Here is a 22316-nt window from a genome sequence, read left to right on the forward strand (position 1 = left end):
ATCGATATTCTGAACACACCCCTACATGCATGCATTTTCACTGATAAAACGTAAAAGGCTAATTAAATAATCAGATGAACTCAGAATCACATTCTGAAGCAAATTATATAATCTTATACTGATAACTTATACACAATATAAGTTACATGTATTAATCTAAATGCAGGTAAACAACGAGTGCTGTTGTTTTTTGTTATGTAACCAAATGAGAGTCCATCTTACCAGTCTGTGTTCTCGCTTCTTGAAGGCCGATCTTGTGGCCGATTGTTTCAAACAATCTGACTTTCAGTTCTTTGTTCATTCGCTTCTTCCATGTAAGGGCGAGATCTATATCTGACGACTGGTCCACTCATTCTCCATTTTCTCCGTACTGAGTACTCCACCATTACTGCTCGGCTCACACTCCAGGAGAACTGGTGCAACTGAACTTGCTTTCCTTTTCTTGTTTTCTTTTCCTTTAATTGTTGGTACTGCACCCTCTTTCAATACAGGCTTATAGCCAACGCTCCTCAACAGATTAGAGGTTTTGTACGAGTCATCAGTAAAATGTGCCCGTGAATTTCTTGAAAAACGCGTCCAAATCTTTGCAGTTTGAACATTCTTGGGCCATGAATGCAACATAAATCCATCTTGTCATGTTGCTGCACCCGCCAGCAACACATCGATGTGGCAAGGTGATAAATTAGGCTAGCTCAAAATGGAAGATCAAAGTTGCAGTTAGCGAAAATGGCAATGAGACCGATAGCCTTACTACTGTGACATCACAGATGTCAAGGTCATTCACTCAGACCGCTACCTATATGAATCATTTTAATCACAAAGGTTACTATATTAGGAGTTATTGTTAATGCTTAAAACCATTCCTATGCCATTCTTGAGGTCTCAAGGCATTTATAAACAAAGTGAGGCCATGGTTCTGCATAGCTCCTTTAAGCCTTGCTTGCATGAAAGACAGTATCTGTGTGACCCCAGCTCTAATTATCACATGATGCCATGCACAAGGGGTCTATAAACAGTACATGCACCATAATACAACAGCGGGGGTATATAAACTAACTTGCAAAGCAGTAAATGAAACCGAGACTAAGAAAACAGCCAAGACATAATGGCGGCTACATAGTGAGAGACACTTTTAGGAACTGAAATTAAATTTCATCTGTGCTGCATGTTGAGCACGTATAGCATATTTGACAATAAAGTTGACTTGACTAAAAAGATCAAAAAGCCTAATTTCTGTGGTGCTAGTTCGTAATATGCGCATTCCAACTTGCCCGGTCAGGCATGTCAGGGACATATCCCACTTGCCCGAATGCACGTTTCACTTGCCCCAGGCAATCGGGCAGTCCTAAATGTCAAGCCCTGTGTATGGATGCTGCCAGTCCCCCACTCACTTGCTCATTTGAGTTTGTTGACAGCGTAGTGGCTAGCTGCTTTATGTACCGGGGCACCCTCATGCCTGTGTTACCTTCTGGCTCTCCCCTTTTAGTTATGCTGTCGCAGTTTTGCCGAAGTCCCTGCTTGCACTCAGCGCAAAATATATACTGTTCCTACTCATCAGGTGACATTGGGCATACCAAACAACCTGCGTTTTCTCTCTCTCTCTCGTTCCCACCCCCACCCTGTCTGTCCCTCTGAGTTACATGTCAATCCTGAGCTCAAGATGCTGACCTCTTCTGCTCCTCAGACCTGCCTGATCCATCCTGGTGCCCTATGTCTGGCTGGAGTCTCATCACATCACTCCTGTGGAAGACAGCCCCATATGGACAGTTGAAAATCACACTTGGAAGATGCTTTGGACACTTACAATAATGCTTTTATGTCCGAGGACTACAGTTGACTTGCTAACTTTAAGACTGCAGTTGTCATGAACAGTTTTGCACTCAAGTCTCCATCAATGAACAGTTTATAACTTCAAAGACTTCATGTTAAAACTGTTATAAATCACGTTGTCTTATCACCCAAATGAGGATGGGTTCCCATTTGAGTCTGGTTCCTCTTAAGGTTTCTTCCTCATGTTGTCTAAGGGAGTTTTTCCTTGCTACCGTCGCCATAGGCTTACTCATTGGGGATAAATTAGGGATAAAATTAGCTCAGGTTAAAGTCATTAAAATTCTGTAAAGCTACTTTGCGACAATGTCTATTGTTAAAAGCGCTATAAAAAACTTGACTTAAAAAGTCTTGCTGTGTTGTTGCATGTCAGAATTGGAAATGTGTTCATATCCCTTTCAGACACAAAGAAAAATACTATGGAACTTCATGTGTACAACTGTACGCATTACGTCCGAAGGGGATAAACGCCATCTGTTTTTACTATATACTATCCAAACATTTCCAAGCCAACAGAAGACTGTTGTGGTTACAGGTAGGATAATTAGGCCGAATCCCATTTCACCCCTTGGACCAACCCCTTGGCCCTTCCCCTCCATTTTGCGCGTTCACGTGAAGGGGTAGGGGTATCCCAATCCCAGTTAACGCGGAGGGGTAGGGCTTCTGTACCCCTCCAAACGGAGATTTTCCTGGAGCTGACTCCGAACGAAGGGGTTTGAGTGATTTCCCACAATGCCATGCGGATTTCAGCAAGATTTCATGCGGATTTCAGAAAGATGGCGGTTCCCGCGGCGAAAGATTGTCATAAATGTATTTTCTCCATTATTTACGTGTTTTAAGTTGTTATCCAGAGGAAACACGCCACTTGATTCGCTTTCGAGCTGAGAATGAGCAGCGATTTCTGAAATCCAAGCTGCTGCTAAAAAGCTTTGGGAGTGAGTATTGTTTTCGGTTGCTTGACTGCGTACGTTTTGTTCTGTTATTCTCGCTTTTATTGTTTACATGAGTGTTCTGACACCTCATTCTGTCGGATGTGGTGCACGAAGCGCCAAAGATATCCCATTCAGTGGTGTTAGTTAACAAATCACACCCTGCCAGCAGAGATTTCTGGTTCTGGCTCTGACTGTAGCGGCTGGTTGCAGCCAATGACGCATTTGGTCGCGTTTTGCTAACGTAAACGCTGACGGAGGTACGCGATGACGTATGCACGCGATGACGTATGCGATCGTTGAAGGGCTATCGCAATACGTAAGGGTTGAATTTCAAGCCCTATCCCTTGTAGCTCAGTTTCAAGGGGAAGGGCCAAGGGGAAGGGGTAGAAATTAGAATTGGGATTGGGCCTTAGTCTGGGGAGCTCCAGCTTTGCAGTTCCCATTTCATCCCAGTCAAGTAACCAACTATTAAATCAGTTGGCATCCTAACTAAAGCTCTGTTTGCTAGTTAGCCAATATACCTAAATTATATTGCTTTAAAGGGCACATCTTGGGTAAATTCAGGAGCAAGATCAATGTAATTCTATTTTATATTAAACTTTGGTCAAATATCTGTCACATTTTGCGCAATTTTTTTTACCTTGTGCAATACCAGAAAAATTCAGTTGAAATTAAGCCATTTGAGGCGAATTGGTCTGCCTCTGAAAAAACTTGCCATTTGGATTTCCTGGCAAAAATTGATTTTCGTGACATCACATGCGGGACGCCGCCTTCTGAATCCTACATCAGCGCTGGTTTGTTTATGAGGAAACAACCAGTGGTTTTCTGCAAATTTCTTCAACGTTATCATGTAATTATTAAAAATGGTTAACAGATGTATCGTAGGACGGTGTAGCAACACCAATCATGATGGGATTAGTACTCAGCATTTTCCAAAAGACCAGACAATGAGAGAGAAATGAGAGCGCTTCCTCTACACAGGCTGTGCACCGAGACTGCGCAAAGCTCACACAACCTGCGCGTGCTCTCTCAGCTTGCTGGCGGTTCCACAGGTAACGTCACGAATCTGGCTCCAGGCTTCCTTGGGATTTTTCCAGATGCGTTTTATTTTTTCCTGCTGTAGACAGATGGCCTTGTGCAAAATTACCCTTCTGGATGAGTGTGTAAAAGGGACATACTTTCATATATTAAAAAAAAAAATTGGTCCAAGATATGCACTTTAAGAAACCCACACAGCTCACCTACCAAGGTGCAACCTAGCTATCATCTAGATCAGGGGTCTCCAAACTGATCCATAAAGGGCCATGTGGCTGCAGGTTTTCATTCCAGCCATGCACCAGCACACCTGATTTGGCTTATTCAATCAACTGACACACCCACCCTTTAATCAAGGGTGGGTGTGGCTGCAAGTATTTGACTGTGTGAAGACAGTTCAGTTGATTGAATAAGCCAAAACAGGTGTGCTGCTGCATGGCTGGAATGAAAACCCGCAGCCACATGGCCCTTTATGGATCAGTTTAGAGACCCCTGATCTAGATGATAGCTAGGTTGCATTCTTACTGAGAAGTTGCTTGCAATGGTCAAATTAACCTAGCTAATTTTTTTTCAGCATACAACTAAGTTTACTGCATCTGTTTGGGCAGCACCTTGGTTTTCAGTACCACCACATCAGGGATGTCGGAATCCTAAAACATTACAGCTTAAACATTCCCACACACAGTTTTAAGCTTCAAGAGGCTTGTGTGTCTTTCATCTCACTCTTATATAAACACTCAGGAGTTTCAAAGAGAGATGTATCCATGTCCAGTCACTGCAGGCTAGGCTACTGCATAGCAGCATTTAACCACCAACAGGACACCAAGTCACAACAATCTTCTAGAGTTCCACCATTTTAAAACAGTCACACAGCACTAAAAAGACTTTAGTGCTAACCAATAATAAATGGTTAACATTTTAACTTGTGTCAATCCAATTCTTCTTCTGGCTGCTCCCTGTCTTCCGCATCCTTCTCCACCACACCTGACACTTTCATGTCCTCTCTCACCACATCCATGTGTCTCCTCTTTGGCCTTTCTCATTTTCGTTTGCCTGGCAGCTCCATCCTTCTTCGGATGTCTTCTCGGGATGTGCCCATACCATCTCAGTCTCATCTCTCTTAGCTTAATTCCCAAGCTCTCCACATGTGCTGTCCCCTTCTGATGTGCTCATTCCTTATCCTGTCCAACCTTGTCACTCCCATTGCAAACCTTAACATCCTCAACTCCGCCACCTCCAAATTTGCCTCCTGCCTCTTCGTTAAGGGTACTGTCTCCAATCCATACATCATAGCTGGTCTCACTACTGTCTTATACATCTTCCCTTTCACTTTTGCTGGGACTGTCCTATCACAAATGACTCCCAAAATCCTTCTCCAACTGCTCCACCCTGCCTGCACACTCTTTCTCACCTCACTATCGCAGCCCCCATTTTCCTACACAGTTGACCCCGGGTACTTGAATTAACCAACTTTCTTTACGTCCCCATTCTCATCGATGCACATGTATTCTGTTTTGCTACTGCTCACCTTCATTCCTCTTCGTTCCAATGCATACCTCCATCTCTCCAAACCCAACTAAACCTCCTTTCTACTTTCACTACATATCACAATATCATCCACAAACATCATGTTCCATGGTGACTCTTGCCTCACTTTGTCCGTCAAGCTATCCATCACTATGGCAAACAAGAAAGGGCTCAAAGCAGATCCTTGATGAAGTCCCACCTTCACCTTGAACCATTCAGTCGTTCCAACTGCACACCTCACTGTTGTTTCACTGTTCTCATACATGTCTTGCACCATTCTAATATACTTCTCATTCACTCCACACTCTCTCATACAATACCATAACTCCTCTCTCGGCACTCTATCGTATGCCTTCTCCGGGTCTACAAACACACAATGTAGCTTTCTCTGGCCTTCCCTGTACTTCTCCATTAACATCCTTAAAGCAAAAATTGCATCCGACGTGCTCTTCCTTGGCATAAACCCGTACTGCTGTTCACAGATTGCTACCTCTCTTAATCTCACCTCCAATATCCTTTCCTATAACTTCATGATGTGGCTCGTCAATTTTATCCCTCTGTAATTACTGCACCTCTGTATATCTCCCATATTCTTGTATATTGAGACGAGCACACACACTCCATTCATTTGGTATTCTCATTATCTAGGATCTTATTAAACAATCTCGTTAGGAACTCCACAGCCGTCTCACCCAAACATCTCCAAGCCTCAATCGGGATATCATCTGGTCCAACTGCTTTCCCAGTCTTCATTCTTTTCATGGCTGCCCTCACCTCATCCTTACTAACCAACTCTACTTCCTGATTTACTGTCTCCAACAAATCTGACCTTTTCTCTCTTGGATTCTCCTCATTTAATAAATCCTCAAAGTATTCTTTCCACCTTCTTAATACACTCTGTCAGCACATTTCCATCTTTCACCACTATTACCTGCTGTACATCCCTCGCTTTCCTGTTTCTCTGCCTAGCTAGTCTGTATAGGTCTTTCTCTCCTTCTTTGGTCTCCAGTCTTTTGTACAACTCCTGGTATGCACCTTCGCTACTGCTCTTTTTGCCTTCCATCTTGTCTCTCTGTATAACTGCCTGCTTTCCTCATCTCTCTGATCATCCCAATTCTTCTTTGCTAGCCTCTTCTCTTTTATAATTTCCTGCACTTCTTTGTTCCACCACCATGTCTCCTTGTCTTCCTTCCTCCTTCCCGATGACCACCCTAGCACCTTCTTTGCTGCCTCTCTTACTAGTATAGTAGTAGTATCCCAATCTTCTGGCAGACTTCCATTACCACTCAATGCTCATCTCATTTCTTCCCTAAACTCTTTCTGATATTCAACCTCTTAGTTTCCACCACTTAATCTTCGGCTCCACTATTTCACACTTTTCACTTTCAAGCTCATCCTGCACACTACCACTCGATGTTGTCTAGCTACACTTTCCCCTGCCATCACTTTACAGTTTCCAATCTCCTTCAGGTTACCCCTTCTGCAGAGTATGTAGTCCCCCAAGTAGATCTTCCTCCACTCTTAAACATCACCCTGTGCTGCTCTCACTTCTCGAAGTATGCATTGACTATTGCCAAATTCATCCTCTTTGAAAAATCAACCACCATTTACCCTTCCACATTTCTCTCTCTTACACCATATCTGCCCATCACGTCCTCATCTCCTCCGTTTCCCTTGCCAACAAGTCCATTGAAATCTGCTCCCATCAGCATGCGCTCCTCCCTCGGTATACTTTCTACCACTTTATCCATCTTTTCCCAGAAAGACACTCTCTCTCTTCATTCTCACATCCAACCTGTGGGGATTACCACTCCTTGAATCTCCAACTTCATGCTTATCACTCCGACACCCTCTTCACATCAATCACACTGTTGACCCACTCTCCCCTCAAAACAATACCAACACCATTTCTCTTTCCATCAACTCCATAATAAAACAACGTGCATCCACCTTCAATGTTCTTGGCCTTGCTTCCTTTCCACCTCGTCTCCTGCACACACAAAATGTTCAACTTCCTTCTTTCTATCATACCTGCTAACTCTCTCACTCTGCCAGTCAATGTTCCCACATTCAGTGCTCCTACCCTCAATTCTAAGCTCCTTCCCTTCCATCTTTCAAGCTTGCACCTAACACACCTCCCCCCTCTCTTTTTCCTTCTCTGTTTTGGCACAACAGTAGCATACTTTCCACCGGCACCCTGTTGACCAACAGTACCAGAGGCGGCCGTTGTTAACCCAGCTTGTGTCAATCCAATTAATAAAACAAAACTAAATAAAAACGCTTGATAGACTCAATAGTCAAAACATCAAATTACCAGGCTACTTCATTCTTTTTGCACCCTGGTCATATGCACATCTTTTCTAGTTTACAAACAAACATCAAAGGAATCTATACTGTAATGGCTAAAGTACACTTCCGCAGACATGGCTTCTTGCAATGCAGGCATGTACATGTACACAGGTGTCTCCAAATCATACTTGATTTTCTGCCATTATGGATGTATCTCAGCACACAAGCTGAATGCACATGCACGACAACTTTATTGTAATACACCATCTGACCTACCAGGTGCAACACAAAGGCCATGGTCTGAAAGTAGGACCATGATGCCCTGCCTCTATAGGATCCCCTTGATCCCCTGAAGAAAATAAAAACAAAGAACACAAAAGGCATGCATGGCAGTTCGCAACATGGCAACCTCGAGAGAAGAACTTCAACATTTAATGAAGATGTTGGAAGAACAACATTTTTTAAATGTTCATCTTCTGTATTTTGCACTTCGACTAAGGGGTCACCATCTGTGGCAACTCCCACTTACTGGTATTAATGCATGCACAGTCAACGTGCACAAGACGCATTGAAAACTTTGGGTGCTGCACAGACTATGCAGATTATAAAATTTGCATCATGTGCGCACCGTTTTTGCCAAAGTATACCACAACATTAAACGTAGGCTTAAAGGAGATACACAGAACCATGGCCTCACTTTTTGTTTATAAATGCCTTGAGACCTCAAGAACGGCATAGGAATAGTTTTAAGCGTTAATAATAAATCTAATATAGTAATTTTTACAATTCAAGTGATTCATACAGGTAGCTGTCTGAGTGAATGACCTTGACATCTGCAACAACACAGCAGGAAGGCTATCGGTCTCGTCATTTTCACTATACTAAAACACAGTGCGTTTACATGCACATAGAGAAAATCGAATTTCTGACGTTGCTCGACTGAAATCAAAACTCTAAATGGCATGTAAACACCTTAGCTAGGCTGAAATTGAACCGAACTTGATTTCTCGCAATCGAGCTACACGACCTAGATTATGCGATTGTAGCCGAGCTACTTAGTGCATGTAAACCCTATCGAGCTACGGAGTCGAGCCGCTTACTTCAGCACTGCCCCTTCCGGAAGTGACGAGTGACGAGACCAAAAGCAAAAGCGGGAAAAACAACAGCCTCGGTCAGCATGACAACGAATCATGATAACGGCATGAATCTTTTCTTTTTGTGGCATTGTTTGCACTGTTAAAATTTAGCTCACTTACTGTATCACCAAATACATCTGTACAGCTGTTGCATAGCTGTGAATTGTGTACATAAACAAGTCATTGTATTTGTGTGTGTGTCCAACATCTGAAGAATGTCAATAAAAACAAAACAATTGAACTTTGTGTTTAAGACATTAAATTGTAAGCAAAAAAAAAAAAATTTTTTTGTAAGCAAAAAATGGACTTTAGAAAAACATTATTGTGCAAAATAAGTTGTCTTACAAAACAGTGGTCTGCGCCGGACAGTTTGTAGCCATACAGTCTGTTAGAGCAAGCCTAACAGCTTGAACACGGAACTGCCAGTGTTGCTAGATTGGGGGGTTTTAAGTGCATTTTGGCGGATTTGAACATGTTTTGGGCTGGAATACATCAGCAGTATCTGGCAACACTATAGCTCTTCTTCATGACGACAACCGGAAGTGTACCAACACGATGGGGCATGTAGCGCCACCTGTGGCTCGGGTGCACAATGCACCTTGCACAATAGCCCGATTTCACTTGTGCATGTAGGATTGGATTTCTCTGGCACCCCTGCTGGGACCCTTTGCTCGATTACCGACAGTAGCTCGATTTGGATGTGCATGTAAACGTAGTGACAGAGCTAACTGCAACTTCAATCCTCCAGTTTGAGCTAATTTATATCGCCATGCCACATAGATGGATTGCTGGCGGTTGCAGCAACACAACAGAAGGTGGATTTATGTTGCACTCATAGCCCAAGAATGTTCAAACTACAAAGATTTGGACGCGTTTTGTGAGAAATTCTTGGATTGGGTGCCTACGAAGTGGTCTCTGCTCTGCACATTTTGCTGAGGACTCATGCAAAACCTCTGATTTGTTGAGGAGCATCAGCTACAAGTCTGTACTGAAAGAGGGTGCAGTACCAACAATTAAAGGAAAAGAAAGCTACAAGAAAAGGAAAGTAAGTTCAGTTGCACCAGTTCTTCCAGAGTGTGAGCCAAGCAATAATGGCAGAGTACTCAGTATGGAGAAAATGGAGAATGAGTGGACCAGTCGTCAGATTTCTCCGCTGGATATGCTCCCCTGCCCCATTGGATATGCTCCCCCGCCCCGTTGGATATGCTTGCCTCAGCAGCAATATCTCACTCTTATGTAGAAGAAGTGAATGAACGAAGAACTGAAAGTCTTATTGTTTCAAAACAATCAGCCACAAGATCAGCCTTCAAGAAGCAAGAACACAGACGGGTAAGATGCAACTCTCATTTGGTTACATAAAAAACATTCGTCGTTTACCTGCATTTAGATTAATACATGTAACTTATATTGTGTATTTAAGTTACCAGTATAAGTTTATTTAATTTGCTTCAGAATGTGATTGTCTCAGTTCATCTGATTATTTAATTAGCCTTTTACGTTTTATCAGTGAAAAGGCACGTGTGTACATGTATGTAGCATAAGTTATAACACCTAACCTGTTTTAATGAGCGTCACATAAGACTGTCAGTTCAATTTCATCCAATTCTCTCGACGCCTTTGTTCTCTGGTTTTATTTCGTACGGTGGGGGCCTCCGTGGCCAACGTGTTACTATCAGATTCACTTTCCGATGGTTCAAACTGATAGGGTTCTATGTGTAAAGCAGCAGCATGTACACACACTCCAATTTCAAGACTATCACAGTCAGATGTTACTATCTGAGGAATCTGAAGAATCTCCAATAAATCCAAATGAAGAGGCCATTGCAACCACTCTCGCCTGCCGAGTCTGGCTTTAGTCTATAACACCGGTTCCCGCTGTGATGTCACCCACCCAGGGCTGGCTGGCTCAGCGGGGCAGCTCAAATGCCAACTTTGCAGTTGATTTTAACTCTCAAAAATGTATTTTTTTATTACCAATTATGCAGCATACAAGAGTCAAGGATGGAGATACCATCCACTCAGAAATGTATTTAAAAATAAAGGTTCTGCATATCTCCTTTAACTATAAATGGCTGAAAAGTGTGTCATTTAATAACCGATTACACACTAACTGCAAATTGCTTTGGTGCAAGAGGAATTAAATCACTTTGGAACACTTAAAAGGAAGTTATTATACATACAGGCCACTTTTTCAATGGAATAAAAACATTCTATTCTCTTCTAGTGGGTTTATTGACAACATGCAACATTATCATATCACTTATCCTCCATGTATAACGCCATTCTCCCTAGTGGAGAATGAGCATGCAATATTGTTATAATCTTGCATGTTGTCAAAACAACATGACGTCACACATCGGAGCTCAAGCAAAGATCCAATGACAAAACTTTCTGCTGCGCATGCGCAGAATCCTTTCTCTTTCCCGGCTGACAAAGAAAAGACAGCCGGGAAATCCATTGCTAGGTTTAAGCACTAAATAAATAAACTGAAACTAAAGACGTGCTGAACACCCTAAAGGCTACTAAAACTTCATTATATATTCTTCATGCATATTTACAAGAGAAAAACATACCAACAGACATCGAAAAACTGGATAATAGACATGTCCAAGATATAAAACTTCCATGTTAGCAACCGTGACAGTTTGTAAACAAACATGGCCGTGAGATATGCTTTGTTAAAGGAGGAAGATTTTGAGAGAATTTTGGCTACCAGGTCACTCCGTTGTGTGTAGTTGTCAATGTTGATTTTAAAAGTAAATTACATCAGGAAATGAATACTTAAGTCTGCGTGAAAAATGCTATGGTGAGTGTGCGTGAAAGAAGAGTCTTGGGACAGAAATCTTAGTTTCTTGGTCGTTAGCCTGTGCTACTGATGAACCCTAAACCAGCTGTAGGTGACTTCACTGTCGCGCTGATGAACCCTATGCTGGCTGGAAGATGACTTCACTGCCATGCTAACAGCACTAACTTGCAGGTAAGCTAGCTTTGGTCTTCGAGAACACCAATATGCTGATATGAAGAATGTGTATGTATAATAATAATAATAATAATAAGCTGGCTTTTTTCATGGTATATCAAATATTCTCCATTCAGCTAGCATGATACTGAACTTGTCTTTGACTCGTTCAGTATCATGCTAGCTGAATGGAATATATCTGATATACCACTCAAAGCCAACCAATATTAGCTATTTAAATATTTCACTTCATATCTGACTACATCAAACTACCCTGCAGTGGATTATTTTCCTACAACAGCACACCCCACTATGTTTTAGCTATTCCATACTTACAAAATGAAAAGGCCAATCAACCCTGAGTAAAAGTACAGATTAAACATGTGGCAGGATATTCAATTCTAGGGGTGGACAGAGGGGCAGCAAAAAGCTTAAAAACTAGTTAATGCACCTTTAACTAATTTTGTGAGAGCACCCTTTAATTATTTTTGCATGGCGATGTGTGCACTGCGTTTTTCACCCAGTTCACGGCTTGAAAATTTATAAAAGCTTAATATTTACGAATTATACTGCACTGAATCAGATACCATAGCGAACAGTTAAAGAAGATGCGAATAATAGCATTTACCGACTCCCAAAATAAAATGGCGTATCAGAGATAAGTTATATAGTCACGTTTTCAAGTTTTTATGCACCTTTTCGTAAAGCTTGGCTGGTCATAATTTCAGACAAAGCTCGCGATGGAGCACAATGCGATAGAGGAGGATCAGGGGAAAGAGCACCACGTTCGCCTTAAAACGGACGTCTAGACCTTTTTTACTTGACGTACTGACTATTCGCTACCCAAACTCATCTAAGAAATTGGGAAATACCGATTCCGTTTGCCATCGGTAAACTTGGAGAAACTAGCTAACTGGCTAATTTTATGTACCTAGCTAACGACAAGAAAAGCAAAATCTTTGTTGATCTTAAGCTAGATACACGGCCAAATCAGTACTGGTGAGTAAACGAAGCTGCTTTTTTTCATCTGCCAGTGCCGTTTCACCACAACATGTCGTCAGTAGATTCTCGATAAAATTGGTGTTTAAAAAGTAACCAAAGAGCCTTACCTTCACAGAGCCCAATATGCATCAAATTATGGTCAACGAAGGATTTCAGACATGAAACAAAAATGGCTTCTCCCTTCTCCGATGGGGCGGGGACTATTGCGAAATAGGCGGGGCACTAAGGTGACGCAGGATATTTGGTTAAAATAGCTAGCTAGCTAGCTAAAACAGCATCTTAATTTGTAACGGATTGTCCGTTTACGTTACCGTGCTGAAATGTGCAGTCAGTATTTTCTCATAATAGACGGTTCTATTATCCACATCCTTAGACAAAATTAAAGAAGCAGAGCATTATGATGTGTGGTACACAAAATATATGTTTAATTTTGATTAATGTTGTTGTATTACTTTAAAATTGTTTTAGTTACATTCCATGAATTCACAGTGTATGCTACATGTTTGTGTAATGTAAGTAAAGAATAAAACATAAGAGTGTGCTGTTGTGGGAACATAATTACCAGCAGGGTGACATGATGTGGACTGACATGATGTAGAGGGCTGTTACCACCTTAAAGTTGATTATTTTCCTAAAAGAACACATTTAATTCTCTTTATCTCTGACCTGTAAAAAAAAATTAAGAATACAAATAAGGCAGTTAGGCAAAGTCTCATTTCAAACATTTGCTACTGATTAATTTAGTCAAATAATCAAGAAACTGGAAAATAACTTGCCAACAAAGAGTCTGCCAGATCACCCAGTTTGGCCAAGCTGTGTTTTAGAGCAAGGAGGTGTTCCACATATTCTTCTCTTCTTTGTGCTTCCTCTAGGTTTTCTGGTTTCCTCCCAACTCCCAAGAAATATACCCGTAAGTGGATTGGCTATGCTAAAATACTTCTAGCCATGAATTATTGTGAATATGTATGCATGGTGTCCTATGATGCATTAGCGTCCCATCAAGGGTGTATTTCAGCCCTGTGCCCAGTATCCAGTATGACCCTGACCAGGATCCAGTGCTTATTAAAAATAAATGATGCAGTGGCGTTTTTGGTGCAGTGCACTGTAAATTTGATCTTTAAAATGGCAATGCAAACAATATATAGTGCCAGCAGGATCTGTAGACCTTCATTTAAAAACTTAAAACAAAAATTTTAGTCTTCTTTTAAGTGCCCTTGCCTGACATAACAAGAGTTGAACTTTTTGAGTCTTTTCAGTAACTTGGGTCACTCAGCATGACAAGAATGACCAGAGGATGAACATGATGTTGCAGAAGTCATTTACAGGCTACCTATGTGGGGTGAACATCACAAGGTTATAATTTTGCTGTTGTACTCGGCAAGGAATTAAACACTTTCGAATACTCCACTAGATTAAGAAACAGCCCTGGTGGTTCTCCACTTCATGATAGAACAATGGCTACATATGTAACTTTCTGGTTCACACCAGAAATATACTATGTGGCCAAAAATATGTGAATACTGGTCTTCCCCAAACTGTTGCCACAAAGTTGGACACATACCAGAATGTCTTTGTATGCTGTGACATTAAGATTTCCTTTCACTGGAACTAAGAAGTTTACCCTAAACCAGTTCCAGTATAACAGTGCCCCTGAGCCCAAGCAAAGGTCCATAAAGACATCATGTGCCAAGATTGATGTGGGAGATCTTAAGTGGGCTGCACAAAATCCTGACCTTAATGCCACTGACCACCTTTGGGATGAATTAATACACCAACATCATGCCAAGCTTTGTTGCTGGACATCAGTGACCAGCCTCTTGTGCTCTTGTATTCATTCCACATGGAATATTGTGGAAAACCTGCTCAGAAGATTGGACGGTGTTTTAGCAACAATGGGGGAACAACTCCATGTTAATGTCCACAGTTTTTCAATGGTTGGGTGTCCACATACTTTTGGTCATATACTAGGTATGTTCTGATTGTATTTCTTATTTACTCATTGTCAGAAAAAAACTTACCTGTAGAAAGTATACAGGAACACAGTAACTTTTGCATTGCACTTTTTTTTATAATAATAATAATAAATTTTATTTAAAGCGCCTTTCAGGGTACTCAAGGACACTTAACAATAAAAGTGTAAAAATAAAATCAAGCAATTATAAACAATTAGAAATAATGAAAAATAAGATGAATAAAACGAAGCAGGACAGGAATATATAACAAGTAAACTATCAATAAAAAACAAAACAATAAAATAGCTGGACCATTCTGACACTAAAATAATAAAACCGATTAAAAAAAGTATCTATTAAAAGGGAAAAGCAAGAGTAAAAAGGTCAGATTAAGGTCAGGATTTTGTGCAGCCCACTTAAGATCTCCCACATCAATCTTGGCACATGATGTCTTTATGGACTTTTTGTATTGTATTAGACAGTCATGGGGAAAAGAAAGTACACCCTCCTTCAAGTCTATGTTTTTATTTATCAGGGCCTAAATAACAATTCTACCGCAAGCTGACCTAGTGGTTAATGTGTATACTTCTCAACTAGGAGATCACGGGTTCTACTCACGGTCTGGTCATACTAAAGACCATTATGAAAATGGTACCTACTGTTATCTGGCAAGGCATGCCACAATACAGATGTGAGTATAGAGTCAAACTCTTGTGATTACCAGATGATTGGCCCCCCACTATAACTCTAGCTATATAATAGGCGAGAGGCCAAGGGATATGGAAATAGAGATCAGTGCTGCACAACACACTAAGTTAGTACTGGGACACGAGACTGCCTTGGAAGATCAGGTCCTGGCACCAGAGGAATGTGGCAGAAAAATAATAATGAGGCCTGAGTCGAAGGAGAATCAGGATAAATGGAGTTTTATCGTGAGCATTTTATATGCATGCATACAGAAGACTGAAGCGCTCTGCTAGAAGGCATCCAGGGAGAATGCAAAGACATTTAGGGAGAGTCCCTTATATGGTAATGTGTGTGTGTTCATACCATGTAGAGACATCTCTCCCCCCTGGCATGCAAAGCTGAACTATTTTAGCAGAAAGGAGAGCAAAGGCATTTTTTTTGTTTCTCTTGTCATATACTTCAACTATCTCTACAAAAAACACACCCTACTAGTCAACAGATTAAATACTTATACAAACATACTTGGATAAAATGAGGCTATAGTTTAACATAAATATTTGTATTGATGTTATGATTAATAATTTCCCAATACATCTCCCCCCTTTTTATCAATTTTTGATAAGCATAAAAGTCATAAGGAATGTGGCTCATCCTCTTCTGTACCCCATGTTCTGGTTTAAACAGATCCTTCACTTCCTCATTGAAAAATGATATACTACCCTTTTTTTTCTGAGACATACAACCCCGATTCCAAAAAAGTTGGGACAAAGTACAAATTGTAAATAAAAACGGAATGCAATAATGTGGAAGTTTCAAAATTCCATATTTTATTCAGAGTAGAACATAGATGACATATCAAATGTTTAAACTGAGAAAATGTATCATTTTAAAGAGAAAAATTAGGTGATTTTAAATTTCATGACAACACTGTGGCAGCGGGGGTGTGGTCAAGCATCAGTCTGTGACTGGAGGGCGGAGTCAGGGAAGGTAAGTGGCAGAAACACTGCACCTGATGTTGGTTAATCTGTGTTTGTGTGTCTTCCCCAGGGACCGTGCCCTATATAAGGAGAGAGAGAGCAGAGGAAGAGAGCTCTCTCCCCTACCAGGCAACTGATGTGCGTGCGTGTCTGTGTGACTGGGAGTAGTATTGGAAGCTGAAAAACTGAATAAAGAGCTTTTGCAAAATCAGTTCTGGCCTGCCGTACTTCTGTGCTCCACCCACCCACTCAACATACTACAGTGGTGCTGAAACCAGGGACGGGAGCACAGAGGAGAACAGCCCCATGGAGTCCTCCCCCTTCGCGGACCTGATCCACGCCCTTGCCACGGCCCAACAGAGCCAGCACCAGGCGTGGGTCGCCCTCCGAAAGGAGCAAGTGCAACAGGTTCGAGGCCCTGGTGCTGGCGCAGCAGGAAGATCGTCAGGCGTTCCGGCACCTCCTCACATCAGCGGGGTCCTCCACCACCGCGGGCCCTCCCCCCTTCACCCTAATGAAGATGGGCCCACATGACGACCCCAAGGCCTTCCTAGTGCTCTTCGAGCAAGCAGCAGAGGCCTGGGGCTGGCCGGTGGAACAACGCGTGGCACGCCTCCTCCCCCTGCTAACGGGCGAGGCGCAGCTGGCCGCACAACAGCTCCCCGCCAACAGCCGGCTGGTCTATGCAGACCTGCGCCGGGCCGCCCTCCAGCATGTGGGGCACACCTCTGAACAACACCGCCAGTGCTTCTGCACTCTATGCCTAGAGGAGGTCAGCCGGCCATTCGTGTTTGGCCAGCAACTCCGGGACGCCTGCCAGCGGTGGCTGAGGGCTGACAACCGCGACGCCGAGGGAATCGTCGATCGGGTGGTACTGGAACAGTTCATCGCACAACTCCCCGACGGAACTGCGGAGTGGGTCCAGTGCTGGCGTCGCTGGATCAGGCCATTGAGTTGGCGGAGGATCATTTGGCGGCTGTTCCCATGGCAGGATCGCAGATCTCCTCTCTCTCTCTCCCTCTCTCTCCTTCTCTCTCTCTACCGCACCTCCTGTATCTCATCCTCGCCCTGTTCCCCCACTGCGGAGGCGGGGTCTGGCTCCACCCCAGCCGGCCCGCCACACCCACGGTGCCCTCCCGTTTCCCGCTTCTGTGTCTGTCTCTCCCCTCCCTCAGGTGAGTGAGCCCCAGAGCGCTGGTGCAGAGAGAGAGCCCGGGCCGGTTTGCTGGCGCTGCGGGGAACCAGGGCACCTCCAGCATCAGTGCTTGGCAATGGAGGTGGGCACGGTGGTCTGGATCCCCGACGTACCAGGAACCGCCCTCGATCAGGCCGGAGCATATCGCATACCGGTGAGTGTCCAAGGGGATACGTATCAGGCTTTGGTGGACTCCGGCTGTAATCAGACCTCAATCCACCAAAGCCTGGTGCAAGACGAGGCATTGGGGAGAGCACAATTGGTGAAGGTGTTGTGTGTGCACGGGGATGTTCACAACTACCCTTTAGTGTCAGCCCACATTCTATTTCGAGGGGAGAAATTTAGTGTAAAGGCGGCGGTTAATCCTCGCCTTACCCACTCGATAATTTTGGGGACTGATTGGCCGGGATTTCGGGAGTTAATGGCACATTTAGTGAAGAGTGAGTCCTGCCATAGTTTAGCGGGGGGAGGTCCCGGTGTGGCATTGGTGGGAGCAGCTGTCACAGAGCCATCTATGTCATCTCCACGTCAGAGTGAGGAGCCGCAGGATCCTCCTCCCTCTCTCGGGGAATCCCTCGCGGATTTTCCGTTAGAGCAGTCGCGAGACGAGACTCTGTGGCATGTGTTTGACCAAGTGAGAGTAATCGATGGTCAAACGCTCCAGCCAAACGCCGCCCTGTCCTTCCCCTATTTCTCCATTATAAAAGAGATTATACCGAGTAACACAGGACACTCAGACTAAGGAGCCGATCACGCAGCTTTTGATCCCAAAGAGCCACCGGGAATTGGTATTCCAGGTGGCTCACTTTAATCCCATGGCTGGACACTTGGGGCAGGATAAGACACTAGCCCAAATAATGGCCCGATTCTATTGGCCAGGGATTCGTGGCGATGTCCGTAGGTGGTGTACGGTGTGCCGCGAATGCCAGTTAGTAAATCCAGTGGCCATTCCAAAAGTGCCTTTGTACCCTCTGCCATTAATCGAGATCCCATTCAAAAGAATTGGGATGGATCTCGTCAGGCCATTAGATCGGTCAACACGAGGATATCGCTTTATTTTAGTTCTGGTGGACTATGCAACGCAATACCCAGAAGCAGTGCCTCTTCGCAATATCTCAGCACGTAGTATTGCGGAAGCGCTCTTCCACGTCATCTCCCGAGTCAGAATCCCCAAAGAGATTCTGACTGATCAAGGCACTTCATTTATGTCACGCACACTGTGCAAACTGTATGGGTTACTGGGAATTAAGCTGATCCGCACCAGCGTTTATCACCCACAAACGGACGGTTTAGTCAAATGGTTCAACCGCACCCTCAAGAATATAATTTAAAAATTCGTAAGCGAGGACACATGCAATTGGGATAAATGGCTCGAACACCAGTTATTCACAGTGCGAGAGGTCCCACAAGCCTCCACGGGGTTCTCCCCTTTGAATTATTATATGGGCGTAAGACACACGGCATCCTAGATGTACTGCGGGAAAATTGGGAGGAGGGACCTTCACCGAGTAAAAATGAAATTCAATACATTATCAACCTGCGCGCAAAACTCCACACACTCACTCACCTAACCCAGGAGAATTTGCGGCAGGCCCAAGAACGGCAAATCCACCTGTACGACAGGGGTACGCACCTTAGGGAGTTTGCACCGGGAGATAAAGTACTCGTACTGTTGCCCACGTTGAGCTCCAAATTGATCACCAGGTGGCAAGGACCCTTTGAGGTCACACAGCGAGTTGGGGACGTTGACTATGAGGTGAGGCGGACGGACAGGGGCGGGGCGCTACAGATTTACCACCTCAATCTGCTCAAACTCTGGAACGAGGAGGTCCCCGTGGCGTTGGTGGTTCCAGAGAAGGCAGCGCTGGGGCCGGAGGTCCCAAAGGGAACACTGGCATCGCATACCTCTCCGGTCCCCTGTGGAGACCACCTCTCCCTGACCCAACTCACAGAGGTTGCCCAGTTGCAGACTGAATTTTCGGACGTGTTCTCGCCCCTGCCCGGCTGCACCCGGCTCATAGAACACCACATTGAGACGCCCCCGGGGGTGGTAGTGCACAGCCGCCCTTACAGGCTGCCCGAACACAAGAAAAAGGTGGTTCGGGAAGAACTCAAGGCCATGCTCGAAATGGGCATCATCAAGGAGTCCCACAGTGACTGGAGCAGCCCGGTGGTCTTGGTTCCCAAGGCCGATGGGTCTGTCCGGTTCTGTGTGGACTATAGAAAAGTCAACGTGGTGTCTAAATTTGATGCATACCCAATGCCTCGTATTGATGAGTTGCTGGATCGACTAGGCACGGCTCACTTTTATTCGACACTAGATTTGACAAAGGGTTATTGGCAGATCCCCTTGACTCCACTATTCTGAGAAAAAATGGCCTTTTCCACACTGTTTGGCTTGCACCAATTTGTCACACTTCCTTTTGAGTTGTTTGGGGTGCCCGCTACGTTCCAGCGGCTTATGGACAGGGTCCTCTGCCCCCACGCCACCTATGCGGCCGTGTACTTGGATGATATCATAATTTATAGTAACGACTGGCCGCGGCACCTGCAACACCTGAGGGCCATCCTTGGGTCGCTGAGGTGAGTGGGTCTCACAGCCACCCCGAAGAAGTGTGCGATTGGGCGGGTGGAAGTACGGTATCTGGGCTTCCACTTGAGCAATGGGCAGGTGCGTCCCCAAATTAATAAGACAGCAGCGATTGTGGCCTGCCTGAGGCCCAAGACCAAAAAGGGGTTGAGACAGTTCCTGGGGCTGGCTGGCTACTATCGTAGGTTTATACCTAATTATTCGGACGTCACCAACCCGCTGACTGATCTCACTAAAAAGGGAGCACCAGATCCGGTCCAGTGGACGGAGCAATGCCAGCGGGCTTTCTCTGAGGTGAAGGCTGCACTGTGTGGGGGGCCACTGTTACACTCCCCTGACTTTTCTCTCCCCTTTACATTGCAGATGGACGCGTCGAACAGAGGGCTGGGGGTCGTTCTGTCCCAGGAGGTGGAGGGGGACAACCGCCCCATGCTGTACATAAGCAGGAAGCTGTCGGTGCGTGAGGGGCGCTACAGCACTATCGAGAAGGAGTGCCTGGTGATCAAGTGGGCGGTCCTCGCCCTTCGCTACTACCTCCTGGGGCGCCCTTTCACTCTCTGTTCGGACCATGCGCCCCTCCAGTGGCTCCACCGTATGAAGGATGCCAATACGCGGATCACCCATTGGTATCTGGCACTCTAGCCCTTTAATTTCAAGGTGGTCCACAGGCCGGGGGCGCAGATGGTCATGGCGGACTTCCTCTCCTGTCGGGGGGGGGAGTCGGCTGTGGGCCAGACGGCTGCCTGGCCTGAGTCGGGCGGTTGGGGTATGTGGCAGCGGGGGCGTGGTCAAGCGTCGGTCTGTGACTGGAGAGTGGAGTCAGGGAAGGTAAGTGGCAGAATCACTGCACCTGATGTTGGTTAATCTGTGTTTGTGTGTCTTCCCCAGGGACCGCGCCCTATATAAGGAGAGAGAGAGCAGAGGAAGAGAGCTCTCTCCCCTACCAGGCAACTGATGTGTGTGCGCGTGTCTGTGTGACTGAGAGTAGTATTGGAAGCTGAAAAGCTGAATAAAGAGCTTTTGCAAAATCAGTTCTGGCCTGCCGTACTTCTGTGCTCCACCCACCCACTCAACATACAGTGGAGCAAAAAAGTATTTAGTCACTCACCAATTGTGCAAGTTCTCCCACTTAAAAAGATGAGAGAGGCCTGTAATTTTCATCATAGGTATACCTCAACTATGAGAGACAAAATGAGGAAAAAAAATCTAGAAAATCACATTGTCTGATTTTTAAAGAATTTATTTGCAAATTATGGTGGAAAATAAGTATTTGGTCAATAACAAAAGTTCATCTCACTACTTTGTTATATACTCTTTGTTGGCAATGACAGAGGTCAAACGTTTTCTGTAAGTCTTCACAAGGTTTTCACACACTGTTGCTGATATTTTGGCCCATTCCTCCATGCAGATCTCCTCTAGAGCAGTGATGTTTTGGGGCTGTCACTGGGCAACACGGACTTTCAACTCCCTCCAAAGATTTTGAATGAACCCTTTATTGTCACTGTTACCAGTGAAATTGACCATCAACCTGTCCTTACAGAGGGCAGGAAGACAGGGATAAAAGAAAAAGAAACACAGTAGTAACATGAGGAAAGATGAGGAAAAAAGAACACCTCCCCACTATGCTCCTATCAGGAGTACAGTGTGGGAGCATTTAAAAACCTCCACACAAGCACACAATAACACAAGTACACTTTAAAACATGGGACTTTGGGGGGAAAGGGGGGAAGGAGGGGGCAATCAGGGGTGGGGGGAAGGGGTAAGGGGGTAGGAGGGGAGGAGGTAGAGGTAACCCAGCGCAAGCAAGCAGCCATTCGCTCCTGCAGCCATGCAAGCGGCGCTGGTCACGCACCCGCTTGTCACACTGGGGGTGAAAAATGGCGACCGTGGAAAATTAGGGAAGGAATGCGAAGAATGCGAGAGTGTCTCATTTTCTGTGGGGTTGAGATCTGGAGACTCACTAGGCCACTCCAGGACCTTGAAATGCTTCTTACGAAGCCACTCCTTCATTGCCCGGGCAGTGTGTTTGGGATCATTGTCATGCTGAAAGACCCAGCCATGTTTCATCTTCAATGCCCTTGCTGATGGAAGGAGGTTTTCACTCAAAATCTCACGATACATGGCCCCATTCATTCTTTCCTTTACACGGATCAGTCGTCCTGGTCCCTTTGCAGAAAAACAGCCCCAAAGCATGATGTTTCCACCCCC

General features: G+C 44.5%; 1 protein-coding gene across 1 annotated transcript in view; it reads right to left on the reverse strand.

The window, feature by feature from the left end:
• Window positions 1-12898, reverse strand: part of ccdc71 (coiled-coil domain containing 71) — a 156024-nt gene extending 143126 nt beyond the window's left edge. Inside the window, exon 1 of the mRNA XM_060909955.1 lies at window positions 12815-12898. The gene's annotated coding sequence lies outside the window, so the exon portion shown is untranslated. The remainder of the gene's footprint in view (window positions 1-12814) is intronic.
• Window positions 12899-22316: the final 9418 nt, after the last annotated feature.

This window comes from Neoarius graeffei, chromosome 26, assembly GCF_027579695.1.
Source record: "Neoarius graeffei isolate fNeoGra1 chromosome 26, fNeoGra1.pri, whole genome shotgun sequence".
NCBI classification, from domain to species: Eukaryota; Metazoa; Chordata; class Actinopteri; order Siluriformes; family Ariidae; genus Neoarius; species Neoarius graeffei.